This window comes from Triturus cristatus, chromosome 4_1 (assembly GCF_964204655.1).
Source record: "Triturus cristatus chromosome 4_1, aTriCri1.1, whole genome shotgun sequence".
Classification (NCBI taxonomy): Eukaryota; Metazoa; Chordata; class Amphibia; order Caudata; family Salamandridae; genus Triturus; species Triturus cristatus.
Genome location: NC_140585.1, coordinates 115,328,355 through 115,347,130, shown reverse-complemented (window position 1 = coordinate 115,347,130; position 18,776 = coordinate 115,328,355). Strand labels below are relative to the sequence as shown.

The following is an 18,776-nucleotide window of genomic DNA, read 5'->3' as shown; positions in this document are numbered from 1 at the left end:
GATTCTAATAGGTGGGCTACAGAAGGCTCGCAGGAGCAGGGACTGCACAGAGACAGAAACCTCGCTCTCCCCCCCCCCCCCCCCCCGCGCCGGACTGAGAATCCAAAAGCAGCTCTAGCCAAAAATGCACGCACCAATCCTGCCCCTTGTGCTTTTTCACAAAATGTATGAATTAACTTATCTATCAGACCTGGAGTGCTCCGTATCAAAACGACTCTGGTGGGACTCGAACCCACAACCTTTGAATGCCTTCTCAGCCAACCTAGAAGTCCAACGCGCTATCCATTGCGCCACAGAGCCACCTGTAGATTACCGTCTCCCAAGCATTACTGTTGGATTTAAGAAATAGTGATGCACCTGTTTGATCTCTTTCTCTGGAGTGACAAAAGTGAATAGTTCGTGCAAATGCATATCTAGAGGTGAGACGGACCAGGACTGGGCTCGCTCCACTTACAGGGCCTCAGGGGTGTGTGAGGTATTTCGGGCGGGTTATTTTTACCTCCCGCTGGAAGCTTTTCATTGCTGGGCGATTATGGTGTGAAGGTGATATGAACGCACGCTACATATATCATGATGTTGACCCCGCCCTTAAAACCCATGTACATCCGGAATCCCCGGGGCCCATACAGGGCCCCGCTGCTGCTCCCTGCTTGAGGGGAGCCCACGAGGCGTGTGGTAAAGTCACCCCGGAAGCCTCCTCCTGCGCCCTCTTCTGGGTTTAAGTACTGATAGTGAAACATTAAATCACATCATGAATTCACGACACTGACCCGTATTATACCAGGGTCACGTGACACATCTTCCTGCTAGATTTACATGAGCTCTGATTGGATAAACCAGAACAGTTTGGTCACTTTCAACTTCGTCTTCTTGAAACCCATGAAAAGAAAGCCTCATAAAGGTTCTGTCCTGAGACGGCGATGAACCAGGCTCGTTCCTTAAAGGTGGAACCGGACGGGCAAATGCACACTCACTGAAGTGCACAATAACACACGCTTTAGGGCCGTGTGGCTGGTGCGGCTGCACTGGGCGCCGACCTGGAGGGGGGCGGGGGTCTGTGTTTAGCAATAATGTATGATTTAAAAACACCTGCTGCCGAGTTCCTTGTGCGCTCAACTTCCAGGAAGCAATACAAATGTCATGATAACTCTGGTGGTTAATGTTCCTGCAAGAGAGAGAGATCGGAGTTTTTGTCTAGTATCAGTGTTAACTCACCATAAAGTAGCACAGAGGGCAAATAGGGAGGGTTACTTAGGCCCTGTTATACCCGCATACGCTAATTACAAACGTGCAGATACTTTGGTGGTGTTATGGGCCGGAAGTCCAGAGCAACCTCCGCCTGTTTATTTAAGTTCTCTGGCCACGCCTTACAATGTGTGTGTGCAGGGCTGGACTGGCTGTAGTGGGCACCGGGCTTTTCCCCAGTGGGCCGCCAGGGTGGGGGGCGGTTTTCGGCCTCTGGGGGGGTTGTTTTTGTTACCGGGGGTCGGCAATATCGGCTCCCTGTAACAAAACTGCCACTAGACAAAACCGATCTCTCTCCAGCAGGTACATTAATGACCAGAGTTATCATGACACTTTTATTATGACCTGGAATCTACTGGATATACAAGGATCTCTGCAGTGCTTTTAAAATTGCTTCAGAGCTACAAAGATGGCCCGCAGTAACAAAAGCAGCCCCCACCCTTCCAGCCTCCGGGGGAAATGCCCGATACCTGGAATGGTCAGTCAAGCCTTACATCCGTACATTCTTATTTCACCCGTCTTCTTTCCCTCTCAGCCAAGCCTAGTTTTTCTTCCCTTTAAAATGCCCCCTAATCACTATCTCCCTCTTCCATTTCCCTCTCCCTCTCCTACTCTCACTTCCTCTCACTCTCCATCTTCCTCTCCCTCTCTCTCACTTCCCCCCACTCTCGACCTCCCTTTCCCCCTCTCCATCCCCCTCTCCCTCTCTCTTCCTTTCCACCTCTCCCTCCCGTTCTCCCTCTCCCTTTTCCCTTTCCATTTTCTTTTCCCCTTCCCTTTCCCCTTCCCTTTCCCTTTTCTTTCTTTTTCCCTATCGCTTTGTCTTTCCTTTCAGAGGGACCCCATTCAGCCCAAAGTCTATGAATAGATGTGAGATGCAGGAGACCAAGAGGCCCCCCCTCGATATTCTGGGAGCCTCCCATCATAATCTGCAGGGGGATCGTTTTCGCTCATTTCCGGATTACCAAATAGGCAAAGTAGGCGCCCGCCTATGGGCCCCACTCCTTTTAGAGGCCCTGAGACAACAGATCAAAATAATATTGATTTGGCCTTTAAAGAAAATTACACAGAAGCTTTCATAAATTGTTTACAAAAGATAGAAAATAATAAATCAAATTAAAGACACAAAAACTTTACATTAAAAACTCTATAGAGAATTTCTGTATTAATGTGATGTATCAATTGAATATTCAAAGATTAGTTTGTTTATTAACATTACAAAATTAGAATTTTTATTTAATAACATTAATAATTGTTAATGTATAATATTGTGTAATAAAATGTGTTTATTAAAATTGTTGGTTGGTAAAAGAGATAATTTGTGAGGAGTACCCAAAATTTCGACTGCCTAGGGGCCTCAACAGGGTTTTATCCAACACTGTTTTGGCTTAGGCCACTGTGGGATGGCTGTCCATCAATCAATCAATCAGATTTCTTATAAAGCGCGACTACTCACCTGTGAGGATCTGAATGGTGCCAGTGAGTAGTTCTAAAATGGCTGATGTCATATTTTGTTGTGTGTGGGGGGGGATGATCGAGACATTATTGACTTTTACAATACAATACATTTGTAAAGCCCACAGCTAACTCAAAAGGTGCACCAACCAGGTGTTCCAGCCCTAGTGAAAATAATTTCAACCTTGTCCAGGCATAAGCAAGCTTAAGAAGGGGTTATTGCAGAGTCAAATATCAATGTTTAAAGCTTTTTTTCTGAAAACTATTTCAGATGGACAACGTCTCAAGGCCACAAGTAAGAAATTCCACAATCTGGCTGTCAGGTAGGCAAAGGAACAGCCCCCTCTTATGGATTTAACCATTCAAAGGGTTTGAAACAATTTAAGGTTGTTGGAACGAATTTAGGGTGGATAGGCGTTTGTGCACTGCCTCCAAGATTCCCATGCCTGGTGCTGTGACACCAGGGCAACCTCATGCACCCATGGCAGCCTACTAAGGGCCCATGGACCCGCCAGGGGCCTTTGAATCTTGTCAGAAGCTAGATCCTTTGGTGCCTGTGATCCACCCACAATGCACATGACCGAAGGTCACACACATTTGGGGTCAGACACCTGCAGACGTTGGGGCACAGGCTCAGGCTGAAAACCAGAGAACAGGCCTGGCACCTCCACGCCTCCGCTGTGCATGGCTGACGGCTGTGTGAAGACCTGAGAAGGGTAGGGTACAAGACCCATCATCTAGCGACCCATCATCTAGCCATGCCCTTCCTCCCATTATATATAAACGAAGGGCCACCCGAGACTTACTACTAGGTTCAGGAGAGGGCTAATGAAACAAAAAAACATGGGGAAAAACCTGCAGCTCAACCTGGATTCCTTCTAAAGAGCAAGCCATCTGAAAGGATCTATGGCACGTGCATCAAACCTTAACACGAATATCAGTTTTATTTTTCATACAAAAATTCTCTTAGTTCATTTACACAACCTAGTAAGTATAATCGCGCTGCACACAGTCAAAGGTTGTGTGTAGCGGGGTTCGAATACCTGCAGAGGGTGGAGTGCAGGTTGTGGCATCCTTACAAGTCTTGTTCCTCATCCCCACTGCTCACAACCAAAGGCCTTGAGCCACAAGTCGGAAGTACATAGAGCGTGGGGCTCAGGACCAGGCTAAGGCAAGTCCAGCACTCTCTCCCTGCTGGGCACAGCCATGCTCAGCGAAGGAACTGACGCCTTCATCCAAAGTAAATCTGCCCTCCCCCACGACGAATACTTTCAGAAATGTGGTTACGCTTAGAGTGGGAGTAGTACATGTGAACCCTCCCAAGTCCAACATTTCCTTTAAACCAGTAAAGTTTGTATTGGGAATAGTGAATCTGCCCCCTCAAAGTTCAACCCTTTCCCCATGTAGTTACATTTAGAGTGGGAATAGTAAATGTCATCCCACCAAAGTCCAAATCTTTCCCTAGCATGGTTGGTTGGAGTCTAAATAGTAAATCTGAACCCCCCTTGAAGTCCAACACTTTCCCTAATGTAGTTCGGTGTGGGAATCGAACCCAACCCTCTCAAAATCCTTCACTTTCCCCAAAGTGGTTCCGATTGGATCTGGGAATGGTAAATCAGATACTTAGGTTTCCTCCACTTTCGGCAATGAGGTTATGTTTGGAGTGGGAATAGTACATTAGACCTTCCACAAAGTACAACACTTTCTCCAATGTTGCTAAGTTTTTAGAAAGAATACTAATTGTGACTTCCATAAAGTGTTGACATTTGTTTGTATTTCGTCTTATGTATCTTAAAAATAATAGGAATTTATAACATAAATTGTAGGTTTCTTCATTAATATATTTTTGCAAAGTGTACTTTTTGTATTGTTTGTTATATGCTCAATCAATATTTATTAAAGATTTGGAACTCCTAGGAGATCCACATAGTCAAGTCAAGTCAAAGATCTTTATTCGGATATAAAAAACATCCATAAAAGTACATGTACGTCACAACAATTCATCCTAATTAAAACAATAAAACAATCATTTAAAAAAAAAATTTAAGAAAATATCACAGTTAATTTTATAAAGTAAACTTCCTGTGAGATACAGGCATCTTAACAATAACATTATTTTACAGTACTACGTGCATTATGTTTTGGCCTGGCATATGCTACAATTGAAACAATACACAACTGATGAGCTATGACATGTGCAAAAGAGCAACCACTAATGCAAATGTACAAAGGGCAGACTGAGTAATCAGACCATGTTCATTGATGCTCGAGAACGAGTAGCAGATTGAAGAAAACAACTAACTCTGAAGATTACATCGTCAGAGCCTCGCATCAATAAATCTTTTAGGGCCACATGACATTATATAGGATTTGTTAAAATTGGTACATAGGCCAAGATCAGCCATATATAAAACAAAACCTGTCATTAGAGTACATAATGCATTGGGTGTGCGCCATAAGGACCGCATCATCCGCGTAAAGAAGTGCGGGAAGTAATTTTCCATTAATGTTCAGGACATCACTAGTCAATTTGCACAAAGAGTTACTTAACTCATTTATATACAAGATAAAAAGCAGGGGTGCCAAGACACAGCCTTGTCTGACCCCCCTGCCAATCATAATGTCCCCCGAGACTTCACCATCATTATTTATTCGGACACGGGCTTTCAAGTCACTATGTAGGTGGGCCAAAAAATAAACGAGTGACTCATCTAACCCATAATTTAACAAAACTGACCATAAGCGGGAGCGATTAACAAAATCAAAAGCGGAACTTAAGTCCATAAACCCCAAATACAATGGGGATTTTTTGGCAATGGTGTATTTGGCCAATATTAAGTTCAGGTTTAAGCATTGCTCAACAGTCCCCACGTTGCCTCTAAAGCCTAGCTGGCATGGGTGTAAAATTATATTTTCCTCTGCCCAGGTCCTGATCTTGTTGAAAATGACCCTTCCCAAGATCTTCAAGGTATTATCTATTAAAGATATGGGCCGATAACAGCCAGGATCTAGTCTGTCGCCTTTCTTAAAGATTGGCACGATAATGCTATTTGACCAAGTTGCTGGGGCTGGGGTGTTAGAAAAATTATTAAAAATATTGCACAATAACGGTGACCAAAAGTCAGGCTCTGATTTAATTTGGTCGATGGATAATCCATCGGGACCAGGTGCTTTATTACTCGCGCTTTGAGAAATAGCATCTTCCACCTCCGTTATTGAGATATTAAGGGCCATAGAGGGGTAGGAGGTTTCCATTAATAGGTGCGGCGCAGCATAAATGCTTGAGAAATGCTTCACCCACAAATCCCCTGATATATTGCAGTTTATGGGGGTAATGTTGGATCCAATTGATCTTAAATTCTTAACCTCGCCCCAGAAACCGGCAACATCTCTCAGTGCCGCCGTGCGTGCAAGGGATTCCCAATGATCTTTTAATATCTCCTCTGTTCTTATTTTTACAGTGTGCTTATAGCTTGACCTCAGTCTCCTCACCAAGGACTGATCCCGTGGTTCAGCTATAAGGGCTGCCCGTAATTCACGGTTTGCTTTGGAGCACGAAGTGTCGAACCACCTGGGGTTTTAATTATTATTATTGGCCGAGGCGGGTTTGGAAATCTCCTTTTTGATGGCCATACACAACCCTGTAAAGGCCTCGATAATGTCATGTCCAGAATTATCACTAGATAAACAGACAGACACTAACGAAGGGTACATTTTAATTGTGCGAGCTATGGCCCCCTTGTTGTCTATCCCCTTCCAAACTACCCTAAGTTTGTCCGTTGACGCCACCAGGTTTTTTGCCCCAATTTCTCTATGTTTCCCTGGTTTTTTGATGGATTTAAAACTGCACAGAATAGGGTTGTGGTCACTATATATAGTGCTGACAACCTCAGCCTCTAGTAGACAGTCCCCAAGCAGGGAAGATATAAATACATAATCTATTGTAGTTGAACTCCCACGCCCAACATACGTGGCCACAGGTCCTTTATTAGCAGTAGTATTTACCTTCTCCATGATATTAGCGAAGTCTCGTGTGGCTAAATGATCAAGCAATTCTTCCCCTCTTTTACAGGGAGGGGTTCGGGGATAAATGTGTGCGTTAAAATCACCTCCTACACAAATGCCATCAAGTTTATCATGCTTTTGTCCATCGACAATTCCATCAATAAAATCAAACAATCTTATAAAATTTGTGTTTGGATGTGTTGTGAAGTCATTATTATAAAAATTAATTAGGCATAATTTTAACCTGTTAGTGTAAATTAAGGCCTGAAAATTCATATCATTGGTCTTCAAGGATTCAATTTTAGCTCCTGCAGTAATCTTAACCCAGATAGATAAACCCCCACTAGGTCGTCCCGAAGCCGGAACGGGTACAATTTGGTTGTAACAGCTATACCCCTCATGAAGCAGAGAACTAGTACACCAAGTTTCTTGGAACATTAAGATATCAAAGTTAGTAACCCAATCTATCCAGTCCCTAAATTTCATTTTCGCATTTAAACCAGCAATGTTCCAACTCAAAATTGTTAATTTGTCAGATGATATAGGGGTGGCGGTGGCATGAGCAGTTATTTTAGAATCAAGTGGCATAATTACCTCAATTTCACCGTTAGACACCTCTATAGGGGGGCCAGTTATCAATTCTTCCACGGAGTCAGTTGCATTCAAGTAATCACTGTCTGCTGTAGCTGGAGGGATAGCTGGTGGTCAGTCCTGGGTCTCAAGCTCAGATAATACACTGTATCTATTATACAGTGGAAAAAATGGTGGAGCTGGGCTAAATAATCTCAGGGGGGGCCTGTAGAAGTAGCTCAACGGTAGTAGAGTTACAACAGTAGAGGGACTGGGGTGGATATAATTGCTATTGAGTATAAAATTTGCTGTTGAGGGGTGCCTGAAATTAATTATGATGCAGTCTCCATTAATGTTCTTAAATAAGGGACCAACCCAACTCACTCGGCGGACTGACAGGATTTCCCTCGAAATATTTGGCCCAACCCCTTTATGTTTAGTCAACCAGTCAATACACTTATTGTTCAACTGGACCCCCTTAAGCGATGGTACACCTGCTAAGATCAAGACATAAGGGCAGGCATCAGGGGGCAAGTGAAGGGCTGGTCCTGGATGTTTTGTGGGCCTAGTGTCAACGGATTACCCTTGTCTGAACCCATATTAGTTTGTTTCCCCGACTTTATGGTGGCTGAGCTAGGTCCGCCCTTTGATGTACCGGCAGCCGCACTAGCGGGGCACGGCGGTCCAACTGCTACACCTGGAGTATGCTGCAATAGTGTTGCGGGTCGGCTTTTTCCTGCAAAGGCATCCCTAGGTGCAGTGTCATTTACTGGTGTACTACTGTTAATGATTGGCCCGTCTCCCAAGATGACCTTACTAGCGGCCTCCATATCTTTCAGTAGTCGTTCTCCCCTCAGCAGATCTAGGCTAATCACCCCTTTTCTTTTTACATCTTCCTTTTTTACCAGGTTTTCCAATCTATCTAGTCTTTTAAAAATTGTATTAAACTGTTTGATCATTTGACTTTCCATTTGTTTAAAAATTGTGTCGACTATAGTCTCAATACAATTTCCATTTAACTTTTTTTGAGTGACGCTTTCAATTATGGGCTCAGTCTGTGTACAAGCAGAGTCATGTCCTTCTTTACGGGGGATCATAACTGTATTCCCCTCAACCAGTTGCAAGGACTCATTGCTATCCATGCCATCCATACCGCCCCCTGATAATTGTTTCCCTCTGGTCCACATACTCTGAGGTGTGGGTTGACTCTTGTTACGTAGGGGTTGTTTCCTTTTATTTATTGTTTGTTTCGAGGGACCCCTTTTCCTCTTCTCTCCGACAGTCTTATTACTCGGGGTCGGGGGAGGGTTAACGGTTAGAATGACAGGATCTTGTTGTGAGTCAATGATAATAGTTGAACTGCTGCCCCCAATTTGAGCTACCAATGGGTTGGCCGGTGGGTTGGCCGGCAAGGTAGGTTTCGTGATTGTGACCACAGGGGAAAGCGGCACAGCATTATTTGGGCAGTCTTGCTGGAGCTCTAGATGTGAAGTCATAAGACCCAATGACATCCTCCTCTCGGTATTGGCAATTTCAGTGCTAACCAAATTGAAGGCATTTTCCAGCATACTCTCAAAGGAGGGTGGACAGAAGGGCCCTCAGGGGCCTGTGTGATGGTACTGATATTTCGTTTCCCTATAATGCTTATTTGGGCTCACCTTAACAGCAGCTTATAGGGGTGGCCCGCCCTTTATCACGGCTTTAGCCCGGCTGGTCCCGCGCGCGTCACGGGAGAAGCGCCGGTGCCTTTCGGCGATGTCGACGGTGGGCGGGACTTACGGGGGATTGTGGAGGATTGTGGGGGCTGTGGTCCCCCCACACTGCGGCCGCGGCTCGAAACGCGGCGGCGGGGGGACCTAGCAACCAAGCAGCAGCACTCCCCAAAGAAAAAACTGCCGACAAGCTCCTGCCGGTCAACGCTCCAACGTGGCAAAGCAGAGTGAAGAGAGGCTTCTGACGCAGGCCAAGAAGTGAGTGAGTGAATAGCAAAGTTCCCGCAGAGCAGGACCTCTTCGTAGCAAGGAAAGGCTCCGCAGACCGCTCTGGGGTGCTCTGGGGTGCTCCGCTGGGTCAGGCGCCTCTCATCTCCGAACTCCTCCGGACTCAGCTCGTCTCCACATAAAAGTAGATACATATTATTACAAATAATAAAACATAACAGAGCTCATTCCACGAACCATCCTAAAATTATCAGGGGACTGGGATGGCAAGGCTGGAATTCCTTGAGGTAAGAGCAGTTAATATTAGCAGTTATCCCAGTACGTATAATACTTAAGGTTCTGAACATTAACATTGTATACAGTATAAAATCCAAAGTGCAGTCTCAAATAGAAGATCGATTTAGAATTAGCACCAAGGAGGAGGACATAACAAGCATCTCCTAAAATGTGCAAAGGGCAGTAAGTATCAACCATTTCATAAGCAGCACAAAGTCCAAAGTTCAACTTCAACCAAAATATTCAATTTCCAATTAGCAGCATAAAAAGGAATGACTAAACATATCCAAACCTGTGCAAATAGCAATTCAGTAGCAGCCAGTTTAAGTGCAAAGCACATCCAAATCCCACTTCAGTTAAGTTTTGCAGTTAACAACAAAAATATAGAGGGAAAAGAACGCAGCATATCCCTATTGTGCGAAATAGCAGTAAATGACAACCAATCAGTGTGTAAAATACAAATAGATAAAAAACAAAATACTAATACTTCGCAAGAGGAAGACAAACAAGGGAATTAATTTAAAATATATACATAAACTCCTTAAAATAATTAAAAAGTTTTACACACACTGCTTTGTTTTTTGGACAAAAGAGATAGTCCCGGGCTGATGCTACAGTTTTAACACAATTTTGTAAAAACATCGGCCGAAGCCAATGCTAGCGACTTGATGCCAATACTGGACAAACAAACAAAACAAGATCCAGGGTCCGAATGCTCAGCTTACACAAATGACACATTTTTCCATTATTCAAATTCTGGGACCAGTTTGCTGTTAAATCATTTAGAGATTCATATGACATAAAATAAGCAAACGTCGAATTCCGTGTTCTAAATTCTAAAATAAGTATTTTTGTGCAATTCTCAGTGAGTTTGTCCTGGTTCTTAGTTTTAATCTTTCTTTAGAATTGCAGAATTTAGTGTCTCTATTAAAACTAATTTTTCCACTCTAGGTTTTTAGGAGAGATTTAAATCCTAATGGTGGGAGTGTAAGCACTGATTATTCCTGTATACCAAAAGATTTTAGTGCCAAGGAGAAATCACGGTAAAAAAAGTTATTATCTACCTTAACATCAAAGATTTCATGACGCATGAAACCTCTTAATGAATCTGGCTCGCTATTTTTTAGCTGATATCCCCAGTGTATAACCTTGGATAAACCTTGGATATAGGAGCTTATCAAACCAAATTCCATTCTAATTGCTGCCGTTGGGACTAACGTGTTAAAATTAAATTTTTTACTTAGTATCTGAACTTCAATCCTATCCAAAAAACTCCAGTCCTTAATAGGGATTGATTTGATTGCATAGAGCAGGGTTGGTGGAATTTTTGCCTTAAAAACCATCAATAGATGTAAAAAGTGTCTCCTGCCCATAGCACTGTAAAAAATACGCAAACCATTGGTGTGAGATGTAGCTTTACAAGTGCTGTGTTCAATATGAGGTTTGTTCTTTGAACTGCCTGTTTGTTATATGCATTTTCCAAACATCTCCTTTAATACATACAGTTTCACTGCACATTGCTTTTCAATTGCAAGTTTTCTGTAATATTTTTTAACAAAAAAAGATTTACCTTCGAAATAATTACAATTATGTAAATTGATATAGTTGTAGTGTGCCCACATTTTCCTTTGCAGATATCTACTGGAGTATGGTAATTTTCATCAGCAACATTTTTTTCAAATTGTTTATGTGTTTAAACATTAACATATATTTAAAAATACAATAACAAATATATATATCAGTATTTTTTAACATATTACGAGAGGGAGCAAGGGAGAAAGAAAGAATGGGAGGAAGGAAGTGATGAAGGATGGCGAGAAAGGAAGGCAGGAAGATAGGAAGCCAAGACAGAGGTGCCAATTTAAAAGGAGAGAATAGACAGGCGTGGTCATTGTGATGGTAGAGCAGACAGAGCCATTGAAGGCCGTTTTTTAAAATATCATGGTCGCTGGTGCCTCTGTAATAATCTTGTCCTCCCCACCCGCTAGGGTTTAATGCAGCAGGTACAGCTAGGGTTGCCACCTTGGCTGCTTTTATGTAGCCCCCAGCCTATATTTCAAAGTTTAGGCCAGTAACTAAATGAAAAAAGCAGTGAAATATAAACTTAAAACAGCATAAAGTTATAAAAATCAAGTAAAAAGGTGTTTGAGAACTGTCTACTTTTTTTCTGAATGATCATTATAACAAATAGAGAGATATGTGCATGTTAGAAAAGACCCTGACACTTTTGTAAGCTTAAAAATGCTTTATAACAAAATATTAATGAAATGAAACTAAATGAATAGCAGTATTGTATTTGAAGACATGAGGAAAAAAGATGTTAAAAATTATCAATATAAAAGCAGAAAGCAGTAATCATTTCAGCCATATACAGAAGGGTTCGTGCTCAAATAACTTTACATATAAAGAAAGAAAAAGAAACCAATAGCATTTTATATATTTTTAAAGAGGTGCAAAGAGGAAGAAAGTAGAAAGAAAAGTAGAGAATAGCAGAACTATATTATGTGGCTTATGAGCTTAGAGAACAAGAAGTAAATGCAAAACATCTAATAAATCACTCAACCTGTATTTAGGAAATGATGAAACTCAAGGAGGTTTAAATGATACAATTGCATCTTTAGGTTTTGAGTGTAGGTTAGATAGAAAATTAGGAAATGGCAACTAGAACAGACCTCTTTTAATGAGTTGTTTAGTGGAGTGTACATTTGCGCTATCTTAACGATGCACATGACATAACATATTCCACAAACTAAAAAAGGTAATGTTGCTAGCGTCTTTCCAACTAGCCAAAATATTATGCAATCCAATAGTAATCAACAAATACACAAATTGACCAATTATGATATTGGTATGCCTAATTTCTGATGCACCTCCTAAAAATATGTGTCTTATCAAATGGAAATGTGATGGAACAGATATCCACAACCTTGTTCTAAATCTGCTGACAATGAAAAAACATGTGAAAGAGGTCACTGTTCTCAACATCACAGGACCAATATTTAGTATCAGTTAAAACTTTAGATTTGAAAGGTAAAGTGGGTGTAAGGAACAATCTATTATAAAAGAGATATACAGTTTGAGTGGTACTTGCAGAGGAAGATGTGGAGTGCTGTTTTGACCATATCTTATTCCAAGTATATGTTATATGTTATGTTATAAAGGGTTTTATAGCGCGCTCAAATACTCAAGAGTGTCCTGGCGCGTGAAATATAGAGGAAAATATATGTTGCAAGTCAGTGTCCCACTGTAACTCAACTTTTGTTTTTAATCAGTCAACATGCCATGATTCCAGGAACTTATATATATAGGAAGCTTTCACTTCAGTGGAGAAAGTAAGAGAAGAAGTAATATCTTGATGCAGTTGACCGAGAGATTGGGGAGAAGACATAGATAGTGTTATTATATCATCATGTTGCCTATATTGGATCTTAGAGTCAGGGGATAATTGAAAATTCGACTGGAATTCAGAAAAGGAAATGAACCAGTTATCTGAGAAGAACTGATTGATTGTAATAATAAACATTTATATTCATTCTTTCCAGAAAGGTATCCAATTTTTCAATCTAGTGTTTTTGTTGTACCAAATGGGAGAAATTCTAAATGACTGAATTGGGATGAGTAATTTAGTAAGTAGAGGTTTGGCCAGAGAAACTGAAAATAAAAAAGAAGGGTGCGAACAATATTTAGGCAGACCCGGCAGGAATGATCTACTTCTGATAGAGAAGGGGTTATACTGGTATGCTCTAATTTGTTCCATACAGTGTCTGAAGATATACAGTCAGCAGACAAGGAAGTCAAAACCTGTTTAAGGGTAAAGGCAGAGTGGATTTTAGGTTGTTGAAGTATATGCGTGCTGTCTTTTTCTTTCATAAGAACCATATTAACGTACTATTGATTGATTTAAAACATTTCTTAGGAAGTTTCTCTGTCAGCATAGAGAGATGAAAGTTGATAATTGGCAGCATCATCGTTTTACTGGTGTCCAGCCTAACCCACCATGAAAAAAATAAAGGAAACCATTTTCAGTCAAACTAAGTATGTTTCCATGTTAATACAAATTGTCACATATTAGGTTTAAATATCTTATACCTAAGCATTTTATGTCAGCAAAAAGAAGGGTGGCAGGGTATCAAATGCACTGAGTTGTGTAAAGTCACAGTAACAAATCAGGATGTTCAAAGCCAGCCACCGTCACAAATCGCGTAGACAAAGATCCAAATGTATAGCAAAGACATGGTGAATATCCTGCGCAGTTAATGTCTACAATTATTGAGAACAGTCCATAATCGCAGTCATCATGAAAGTCTTCTTAAGTTCTTTATTTTCTTTTAATGTTATTCTTCAAAGGTGACGTTTCTAGCCATTCTAGCCCGCACGTGTTTTGTCTATTTGGGGTAAACCATAGACTTCTTCAGGGCAAATTCGAAAGGCCGTACGTTTAAGTCCAAAAATAGTAAGAACCAGAATTCAATATCAGCATGAGTGGCTCCAGATATAATTGGAAAATACAGAAAAACCGTGGCTGCTTCTAAAAGGGTAGGAAGGTATCATATGTTAACTCTCAGTAACAAGCCACTGGCAAACAGCATAGAATCTGGTCTGAATATCCATCCACGTGGACAGTAAACCACGAGAATGACGGCGTCATGGTGATAAAGAACATCCTTATCGAGAATCTCTGTGTAGAGGAAAATATGAAGATTGCTGAAAATTGATAAAAATAGAGGTGGTGAGAGAGGATTAAAGCAAACGAATATATTTTAGAATTTGAGGACTAAAATCATGCCCCTGTTGAGCTCAAAACATAGAATCACAATGAACATGGTAAAAAGCCTTCTCAGCATCTTAGGTAATTGCTGCAGTGTTGCTTAGGTATGAACTTACCTCGAAAAAATTAAAAGACAAGAGGTGTTTGCCAAATCAGGAAAAAGTTGGTTTAATTAAATGCAGTGGCTGGGAGAGCCTCGATAGAGTAACGTCCATCTAGCTTTGTGGTATTTTGGGAACATGAGCTTTTGGCCAAAAGTGTTTTATTGGGGTGAATTTTCTCGGACTTATTTGTGGTGTATCTTACTATTTGTGGAATCGATCAGGGTTTTTCCTGGTTGCGCTTTTGTCTTCAGGTTGAATATAACCCCAACTGTGATATATCACACTGCAGGCCTAGGTTTGGGTCGCAGGTCCTGTCTAACCACATATCTCTGAATCGGGGCAGATGGGGAGGTCATCCTGGGTGAATTCAACAGCAATGGTATGAGCTTGATGCTGCATGTGCATAAAACACGGCGGTCACTGATAGCATATTTAAGAACATTCTCATTACTATGCATGCAGATGTCATAGTGTACATCAACAACCCTTTTACATTTTTTAAGTTGCAATGCATATTTAGTTTATGGCGTACATTAACATTGCACATTGCATGGTGTACATTGACATCGTATTCACTAATATTAGCCTTCCACCCTATAGCTGACTTTTCAACTACATCGTTTTCCTCATAAGTCATGACAGTCACATTATTCGATACAGTGTGTGTCGCTGTAGTGCCTGCAATTCTTTTTCTAGGTATTTGCATACTACCTTATTTAAGGACTGGGTTTTTACAGCAGGAATCCCCCACTTGTAGGAGACCACACAACAGGAGTACAATAATGAGATCTGGAAGTACTGACGTGAATAGTTTGGACAGCCATAAGGGAATCCAAGAGGAAATACTATGAAACCAGTCCTGCTCAGGGTCATCTCCCTCCTTCTTCATGTCAGCTTGTAAACAAGGCTGTTCTTGGATAGCAAAAGTGAGAGTTCCATTTTTGATATAATTTCCAGGAATAAAAGTACAACAGGAAGCACAAATCTTGGCACAGACTCATCCTCCATCACGGTCATCGTCAGTCCAACACATACCGATGTTGCATCACCATAAGGCATATGGCTCTCAGTTCTTCCTTGATAGTGTTTTGGCTGAGCTCAGTGTCGTTGATCATTTTCAGCATTTTCCACCTGGTTATTTGCAACCAGCATGAGTTTGCCTTCATTTGCAAGGTGAAGAAGGTTATCAACCCCCCTGCATTTAGTTGAGTTTCAGAAAACAGTCTAAATTCTTCCAGAATGTCCTTCCAAAATAATAAGCAGTTTTTCTTCTTCAAGCCTGGTGCAACAGAGTAGTTTTGTTCTGTAACGGATGTTGGCACAACTCACCAGGGATGACCAGTGCTGGGGTGTTTATCGTGACCAGGGAATAGACCCTAATCCTACATAGGTACAGGTGGCTGAGACATTTTGCTTGTTCAGGGGCTATCTCTTGTGATAAGTAAAGCCTATCTGCGGCTACGAAATGGTGTTTGAGTGAACATATGTACCATATGGACCTGTCCGTGTTTTGAGTGCCCACGGCAGTCATGTGCTAATACCAGGTGTTGTGTAGGAGTGCACTGTGGAGTTCATGAGCAATGCTAGAGTTTGGTTCTAGCTGGAAGCACTACGGTTGGTGAGACTTACATAGCTTGCCCCAGGCTGGACTTGGGCTGCTGGACCTGGGTTCTGATTTTATACCCTGCTCCTTTGTCAGGCTGCCCTCCACCGGGGTGTGGCCAGCCCACCCTTAGCCCCACCGGGGACGAGCATCAGAGTGGGGTTGCTAGATCATGTTGGGGGTTTGGACTTACTGTGTATTTGGAATGGGTGACTGCATAAAGGGATTACCTCCTCAGACAGATACCACTCCCTGCCTTGGCCCCAGTGCTTGTTGAGACAGGTTCCCTGACTGCTATGGTTGCCATGTGTTCAGCAAACCATCGAGCTCCTGCTGCAGCAGAGTGGCTGTAGCCTGATTTCCTTAAGGCTAATTGTACGATGCGTTTGTGTTGCTCTGGGATTGGTTTCTAAGATACATATTCTGTAGGGGCTGTCTAGGTTTTATTCTTTTCTGTTCATGATATGTTTTTAGGCGGTATCAGCTGGCTATGTGGCCCATTTTGTGACAACAGTGGCACTCGAAGAGGCCGAGCAGTAGCCCACTTCGCTGACCTTAGCTGCAAGGTCTGGGTGGATATCCTCTGGGATACTGAGGCGGAGCTCCCTTAAAAACTTGTGCTACCTGCACAATTGCGTCCAACCTGACCCACTTGAGGACAGTCTTTTTCAACATCTGTTAGACTAATTTGGCAGTCTTTTTCTGAGCATACTCCTGCTTTTCCCTGTCCTTCTCTTGTCTTTTCCACTAGTAATGTAATGTGTGGGTCTGTATTTCCCACCAAGATTTGGTGTCCAGTCCTACTACTCTGTCTAGTCTGGTCTGCATTTCAGGCAGCGCCTTTTTGAGGATGTTGTAGAAGAATGCAACCTGGAGACCTTTGTCGACCCAGGACTGCCCTGTCTCTTGTCCCCATCATTCCTACTATCTAGGAAGACAGTCATGGTCTCTCCAGCCTTAAATGCTTTTTTTATCAATCCTCCTAAGTCTGAGCAGTCGGGGAATAACTCTCTCAGGGCAGTCCATATCTGGTGTCTTAATGAGTTGAATGCAGCCCGTCTTGCTCGGTGTTGATCAGTGTGACTGCGGGGATGCGAGTTTGAGAAATAAAACGTGTCAGTCTACTCTCTGATGAGGCTGCTGAGCAGACATTTGACGTCACCTATAGCTAAGTTGATGTCCACTGTGTTCTTCTCAAAACATGAGATCAGTTTTCCTGCCCCACCCATCAATGGGGCCAGTTTGTTCCTGAGCCCTTCTTCGTTCATCTGCGTCCCTGACACCCCCTTCTGTAGCAGCGGGCATATTTTGGCATGGAGCGACTCTGTCGGTTTCTCTTTGCTATTACCAGGTGAACACAGAGAATGGCCTACCCATTGTTTCTTTAGTGAAGCGATATCTTTTTCTATCAGATGTGGTTCTTGCAAGAGAGCAATTTGGCAGTTTAGTCTAGACAGGTGTGTGAGAACGGTTTTTTTTTTTTATAGGATTGCAGAGTTCTTTAATATTCTGTGAAACCAGGCGAATATTACTTAGAAGATATAATCATAAATAACTGTAAACACTTGTACTCATTTGAATATAAACTCTAAAATGTTGAACAACATAGAAATTATTTAAGCAATATACAAATAAGGCTAAGGGAAAATCTACTGGACATGGAGAGGAGGGAAAGAAGGGGAATGACAGGTGAGAAAAACAAAGAATAAAGCAGGGGACCCTGGGAAACTCCCCATAATAATTGTCAAGGAGATGGCAGAGGCCCAAAGGCTATAGCCAATAATGTCAGAAAGTGGGATTGAGAATTACGGAACCTGGAGAGGGTGAAGCGAAAACAGAAGACAGCCAGCCATAGGACAGTCCACCGTAAAAAGGGAGAGATGATGGATATGTGTTCAAAGGATAGATTTGCGGAAATAAAGTAGATATCTAACTCTAAAAATATGCCTACACACAATGTAGGAAAGAATATAGAACCATATACCAAACAAATGAGGTCAACAAGGCAATGATGGTGGGAAGACATGAAGACACAGCAACACAGAACAGCTCAGTCCAAACACCACAAACAAAAACAGTATCTGCAAAATAAGGTGGTGAAATAGTAAATTCTAAAATGAGAAAATATCAGTAATTGCTTTCTATGAAAGGAAATATGACTATGACCTAGTAAACATTAAAAACCAAGTCTTTCAAATTTCCATTTTTTCCCCCTTATGTAGGAAAATACATTTCTTTAACTGTTCAGGATTATCAAAGTTTGTTGTTTTATCATTAAAAGTAACCTTGAACAGACAGATGAATCTAACCAAAACAAGCATTCATAGATCTTAAATCTGGACAGAGCTCCAGAAATTCCTTTCATCTGCTTGCCGTTGCTTTAGCCACGTCTTGAGTGAAAAAAGGGTTTTGAGCAGACCATAACATTTGTTTTCATTGCTTGGCAGCACATACAACTTTTAATAGATCAGAGTATAGCGGAAAATAAGTGTAGGAAACCGCCTCACTGTACAGAGTACTAAAATTAAGTACACTATGTACAGTGTGCAAGAAATCTGCAAAGAGGCAGGTAGAGGTAAAAGTTGATAGTACCAACTCCCTTTTTGTGGTAGTGTGGGCGAGCAGTTCTGTTTATCAGAGGGTAGTGTTAATCATTTGTTGTAATCACAGAGGCAATAAATGAGACACACACTCAAGAATAAATCTGAAAGCAATACGTAAAAATATCAGGAAGTGGGTCTCTGGTGTCTCGACATCCCTTGATGGGTGCTTGGTTTCGGTGTTTCGGTAATTCGGAGCGGTCTCTGCTT

General features: G+C 41.8%; 1 non-coding gene across 1 annotated transcript; it reads right to left on the bottom strand.

Moving 5' to 3' along the window:
• Window positions 1-211: 211 nt before the first annotated feature.
• On the bottom strand, window positions 212-300 carry TRNAR-UCU (transfer RNA arginine (anticodon UCU)). The gene is given in 2 exon segments: window positions 212-247; window positions 264-300. It is a non-coding gene; the product is annotated as a tRNA-Arg (tRNA).
• Window positions 301-18,776: the final 18,476 nt, after the last annotated feature.